Source organism: Pieris napi, chromosome 14, assembly GCF_905475465.1.
Source record: "Pieris napi chromosome 14, ilPieNapi1.2, whole genome shotgun sequence".
In the NCBI taxonomy this organism is placed as follows: Eukaryota; Metazoa; Arthropoda; class Insecta; order Lepidoptera; family Pieridae; genus Pieris; species Pieris napi.
This window is the reverse complement of record NC_062247.1, coordinates 1,272,960-1,280,100: the sequence shown is the minus strand read 5'-3', so window position 1 is coordinate 1,280,100 and position 7,141 is coordinate 1,272,960.

Here is a 7,141-nt window from a genome sequence, read left to right as displayed (position 1 = left end):
CTTCTATAAGAGCAGTGTTGGCCTGGTGCCTTCAGCGTGCTACTATCCCTGAGGTCGTAGGTCTGTGCACCAATGGAAATTCTTTCTATGTACATTCGCTCGAACCGTGAAGGAAAACATCGTGAGGAAACCGGCTTGCCACAGACCCAAAAAAGTCAACGGCGTGCGTCAGGCACAGAAGGCTGTAACGCCATTGATTTATTTTTATCTATAAAAATGCAGTACATCATTGCTATAAGAATAAAATAGAACAAAGTATTTAGTACGAAGAGCTACTGCGTTACTAAGAATGTCAACTTTGTTAGCGTAATTTTCTTATTACATATACATATTAGACATAATAATGTTATATTTTGAATTAGTATATCACTTTCACAAGGGTTTGATTTCCCATAAAATTTAATTTATATTCCTAGGGACTGGTTTTTAAAAATATTTTGGCCCATATAGAGAATTTTATTGGAATTTTTACATTTTCACACTTTGGGTTACATTATCCAAGTTTTCATACGGCAGAATTAATTTAAATTCTATTCAATGAAAACCAAAAAAAATCCTCTGTATAATTTTAGTGTAGAAATATTTCGTATGTATAAATTTCCAGTTTATTGACGAAGTTGGAAACGTCCTTGAACTATCGTAATCTAATCGTCATTCTAACACCATTTGTAATCGTGAAACTAGAACGGACGTTACATCTTAATATTCTTATAATCTAATGTAGATTTTATTAACCAGAAATAGGATTTAAATTTACATAAATTAGGTATTATTTGATATGGGGTTCCGTAATAACGACCGTAAAAAGTACTTACTGACAAACACTTAATGTAAGGGAAATATTACAAAAGTAAACAATAATACTGTGAAATTTCGACTCTAAGTCTTACTTATAAATATAAATCATAGATATTTTTATCTGGAAGACTTCATATGCTTACAAAGTAGTTTGGGACTCAAACAGTTGCGTTTCATTTTATAAAATCATCGCTTTTCAATAAAATCTATATAAAAAACAAGGGATTAAATTGTACATAATTGTAATTTTCGATTAGAAGTATTTTTTGTTTTGGTTTCGTAAAAACACTAGTGTAAAACAACATATACAGTGTATTTTGCACGTCTTGCTTGCCTTATATAATTTAATATATTTTCTTTTTTTTTTCAACAGTCATTGCCTGAAAGAAATAGCTCGATATGGCCGCCAGTTGCCCTCATTTTTATTTAATTTTGTCAATTTTATTATGCTATTGCAACGAAGTATAAATAAATAAGCAGTCAACGTTTAAGTATTTCTTGTTGCTTTTTGAAATAAATTGGCCAAAAATGTGATTTTCGACATCTTTTTTGAGTTAGTTTAACAGGCCACACATAACAAAATATTTAGCAACCAATGTTTTAAATGTTTAATGTAACTATTATAATTAACTTAACCTACAAAGTAATAATAAAGATTATTAAAAAGAAAGTTAAAACAGATTTAAAAAGTTTATTCTCTGTGGCAGTGTACCTTTAACGCGTGCAGCGATAATTATTGCGATACTTATTCGTTGAACCAGGAAAGTGCCAGCTCTGGGGTCACCGATACTACATATTTACTAAGCGCCAACTTATATCTTTAATACGCGCCTGTGCACTTGAACCCCACGGCCCAAGAGTCTCTACTCCAAAGGGAACAAATTCGAAGTTGGAGGAAATACTCTTATATTTTTATACTCTTATAAATAACTTATATTTTATATTTTCCACGGAACCTCCACAAGCATTGCCATAATTTTGGATAAAAACTGGATTCAATTCACTGTAACTGTATTTGCTATATTCAAAGTACCGCTTTAATTTACGTTATATGCCTTATTCAGTTTTTATCGGTAAAAGATCGCAATTTTTTTATTGACAGGGCTTTTTGCGTAGAAACGGATTTATTTGTGAATGTTTTACAAAAACAGTTATTTAAATAAGATTTTGGAGTTATAATTCTTTTGGCCCGTTAGGGAAAAATGATGAGAGTAAATTTTTACGTTGCGTCACAAAAACCGCCACCCTGAAGTTAGCTATAGGCAACATTTTAGTTTTTTCTATTGTTAGTGTCGTCTACAAACGTAGAATAAAATGTTTGAAAAGATTTTTATCTTGTTACGCGAAAGAAGTATAACGTCTAACGCGTGTACTGAAAAGGTGGGAGCTTGTAGTTTATCAGAATGCCAAATCATAAAATGACTGCTTCACGACTGATTTGAGAGCGACCGCCGATGCGAAAACCGCTGTGTGAGTTCGAAAAGTGAGTTAAAGAATCGCAGGGCAGTTCTGGGGTCACCGGTACTATCTACCAGGCGCCAACTTAAATCTTTAATTAGCGCCTGTGCACTTGAACCCCACGGCCCAAGTTTGTTGAATACAAAGGGAAAAAAAGTCGAAGTTAGAGTAAAGACTTGAATGTTTAAGCCAAAAAAACATATATATTTTGATTGTAAATACTTTAATAGTGGCCGGCTAACTTAAATAATATCGGAATCTCCTATTATGTCTGGTTGTACTGGACTAGACAGGTCAATTTATGTTTATATGTTCAATGTTAACGACCTATTAAAAATGTCTGTTCGTATTAATTGCCAAGCGCCATCCGTGAATATTTTAGCTACTTGTTTCGTGAGAAAATATTTTCAAATGTCGCTCTTGGCTGTGCTTTTCCTTTTTAGGATTAAAAACCGTGTACTTTTAAATTTCTAGTCTCAGAAAGGGGCAAGGGACGTTTCGACATTAATTAATCATTGATATTTTGTAATTATCTTTTCTATTTCATTAAGTTTTTGTCAAGACAAATGATTTATTTTAATAAGCCTAATTAAAAGGTACTTTAAATTAAAGGTACTATTTGAAAGTCAAAATTACAAGTTTAAAATTAAAAAAAAAAATGTCTAGTTTTCCCTTCCTAAAGTTAGTTTCATATGGAGAAGAATGGTCAAGATAGCTCCAGACTTGCTCTTTTAAAATAGTTTTAACAATTTTTTGTATAAATTAAAAATTATTTATTCATATAGGTAACAGAATGTACACTTATGAACGTCAATAAAGAAATACATATTAAATGCTAAATGCTTCTAATTTTACATTTACTGCGAGTTATCAAATCAAGGGCTTAGAACGGAAGAGAAGAACTGGCAATAAACTCTCCGTCACACCCTTTTAATCGCCAAGCTTTTTTTTTTACACAACGTTTGTTAAGAGCTGCAACCATTACACCATGTTCCATTTACATTCTCTTATACATTGATTTGATAATTATATGTTAAGGCGATGTACGTAGAATAAAAAAACTACTATACTAAAATAAAATAGGTGCATGGTGTTATAAAAAACATCGCAGCAGATAACTAAATTATTACGTAGATACATCGTCTACTTCGTCTGATTATTCCTTCCTGGAACAATCAGACGAAGACCTGGAACTCACACTTTCGGATTATACTGGATAGACCATGTGCGTTAACCACTTAACTATCAAAGCGAATAAAAACTTTAATATACTAGGGAAAGAGAACAATATTTTAATCAAAATGTATGTTACCAGAATTAAATAATAATAATAATATTTTTGAATATGGTAATATTTTTTATTAATTTTTTATACGCATATAATCAACGATATTGCCAGGAAATGTAAAATTTTGTTATTGATAACCGTTACACACATATGTGTAAATATTTCCACGTTGCGTAACACAAGTTATCACGATGCTAAAATGGCAGGAACCGGTTCATTTGGAATTGGTTACACAGGAGTGTAATTTATATTAAACTAACATTAATTATGGCATGAGCAATCTTTAAAAATGAATAATATGATTCAAAATTGTATCCTCTTTAGTATGAAATAACAATCAAATTGGTTCCAAAGTATTTTTGACGTGATAACGTCTTTAAAATCGTTTTAGTCGGGTGACATGTTCAGAAACTTGTGTCACACCAAAACCTCACGAGCGCGATCGCAGGTATAACGAGAGAGAGACGGACCGATCTCCCGTCTCATCTCGAGCGCTGCCAGTCATTCCGTGAATGTATGAAGAAAAATGTATATCATAGTCGAATAAGTAAACTTGTCATTTTACACCCGAAATTTATCATCAAAAGTGTGAATAAAACGATAGATGTAATTTAAAATTTGAAAAAATTGTTATCTTCATTAATTCCTTACTTCCCAAAAACTTATATCACCAATAAGACGTTATCACGTAAACATCTGGATCGTAAACCTACTTTACAAACAACCAATATTTTTTTTAATTTATAAACACTTCGTTGCAGTAATACAGTACAATTCAAATAATTAGTTAAAAAGGAGGGCAACTAGTGTTCTAATCGCTTTCGAGCGATTTCTTCCAGGCAAGAGAAAAGATTAAATTAGATAAGGTGAACGCCAGAAGTGCATAACATAAAATGACTAATGGAACAAAGAAAATGTAAAACATTGTAAACAATAATAGAAAAAGGAAACATGAAAATGAATAATTCATAATTTCCGAAAATGTTTTTACGTATATGAGATAAATATCTTGAGACATACTAGCTAACACTGTATATGTACTACGAATTTCTTCAGTATATTAGCTGGTACAGTACGGTGTAAATGAGTCCCTTTCCGACCTCACAAGGCCGCATCCGGCGACCGAAGAAGGCTGCAATTACAATGTCATTGCATTTTTAACCACTTTTTATGAAGAGCATTCCATAGGGCTTGCGGGACTTGTGTAATACGGTCAGATTAATAAAGGCTTTTATAGACGCCAGATCGATATGAAATTGCTTCTTAAGTAGCAATGGAGAGTGAATTGTAGGAACTAGTTGGACCATTTCCGTTTACACGATTATTTACTTTAGAATTCTAATTGTATGCAAAGTTTCTTATCATTGTTTTTTTGTACATTGTACATTATCTATATATTAACTGTATTAATATTACTATTAACTGTATGACTCAAAACTTGGCGATTAAAAGAGTGGCTGAGAGTTTCTTGCCATTTCTTCTTGCCCGGTCTACGCCCTTGACTTGCGAACTGGTAGTAAATGTAAATATAGAATTCATTTTAGGACTTATTTTCTGATGTTCATAAGTGTACTTGTTTACCTATATAAATAAAGTTATTTTGACTTTGATTCAAGGTACGCTGTTGCACATGATTATTGACCCCCCCCCCCCCCCATGTAACGCGCCGTAACGTTTTTCTCTACCCAATAGTTTCGTGACCCAGTGCCTCTTTAAACCTAAAAGTTACCATTATGTGGTGTAAAGTACTGAAAAGTCGAAAATAGTATTGACAATAACACGTAATTCAATCCCCGCCGCGCATCGTAACGTTTTACAAAAGGACCCCCCGCCCAAAATTCGTTTATTACCAGTATTGCCTGTTACTCGACCGATGACTTAATATTACAAAAAACCCAATTTCTATGTTTACATTGTTAATTTATCTCCTAACCTTGTCTCATTACCTCGTCTCTAATTACTTGCATTGTGCGTATGTCCGTTGGGAAGTGCAATGCCACAATGGGAATTCATGTGTCTTGAATTTAACCTTCTTGTATATTTCAAAGTCGTAGCATAAATATATCTTATGTCTTTGAGATATATAGGTTTTTTATCATATTATTGCGTGTTTAAAAAAATATTTTATCTACAACGTAATCTTCCTACTTTAGATGAAACTATTTCTCGAGCACAGGACAAATGTGTATACGATGTGAATCTGGACTTCTGTAAGGCCTTTGACAGATTTGATAACAATGTTCTTCGTCTAAAATCGGTTAACTTGGTCCTACTGAACTATTTTCAATCTACTAGTGAAATCTAGTGATATAACATTACTACTAATGATAACATTACGACAGAGCAAGGATATTGCTTTATGCTTCACTAGTTAGGAGCGTATTCGAGTCGAATTCAGTAGTATTTAGGGCATCCACTATGAATTGTTTGAGATCCCGAAGGCATGACCTGCGAACTGTCCTCCTTCAGTCACCAACTCCGCTTAGATCTCGCTGCTTAATCGTTTTGTCGGTTCAGCACCAGAATAGGATGCACTTATGACCGGTTAGGGAAGACAGAGATGATTATGGACTTATTGAATGTTAGTACTTTAAGGTAGTCTATGTATTATTAATAGTAATATAAAAAACGTGGGCTTCCAACTTTATTGGTAACAGTATCTGTTACCATGGTTACCAAATTCATCAAAAATGTTAAAAACAAACATGTTTGGTCGGCAACAAACGCGGTAGCAGTATCTTTAGCCCACGAATAATAATACTGCCGATTAAGTTTCACATAAAGCAGTGTAGTAGGCGGATAGCGAATGTAGGCGGGTACAGACAGCGCGGCGCGCCTAGATCTTACATGGTAATATCGTAATAGTATTTATTACATTATGTAATACTATGGCCTAATAATTTTACAACACTCCGACTGGTTCAGCTGTCAACATCCGATGTAAGATAAGATTGATTTTACAATTATGTTGTGAATACTATAGTTTCCCCTTCGTTTCGTACGTACAAACATGAAACATTTTGCTATGCTACCCCAGAGACTGTTCGGTTTTCCGGAATGTAAACTTTTTAGGTTTCTTTGTGTATTTTTCTCTATATAAACCTCAGCTTTAAAATCAACTTTAATTAACGAATAAAAAACAGGGATTGATCGTAGAGGGTAAAATTAAGGGTTGTATGTATTTTTGTATGCTGTATATTAAAAAAATAAAAATAAAATTTGGTTGGTTGGCTTTGATTTAAAAGATAGATAGATAGCCGATTCTCAGACTTACTGAATATGCTTTAAAAAATCATAAGTATCGGTCGAGCCGTTTCAGAAGAGTATGGGAACGAACATTGTGACACGAGAATTTTATATATTAGATAATGCAATGTTTTGAACGTTTTACTTGTATGAAAATCGTTTAAAGAAAGATTCCTGACACATTTTATTTCTAAATTACAAAATTTCTACATGATTCAAATTAAATTCTGATAAACAATAAAGTACAAGCTCCCACCTTTTCAGAATGCTAAATCATAAAATGACTGCTTCACGACTGATTTGAGAGCGACCGCCGATGCGAAAACCGCTGTGTGAGTTCGTGAAGTGAGT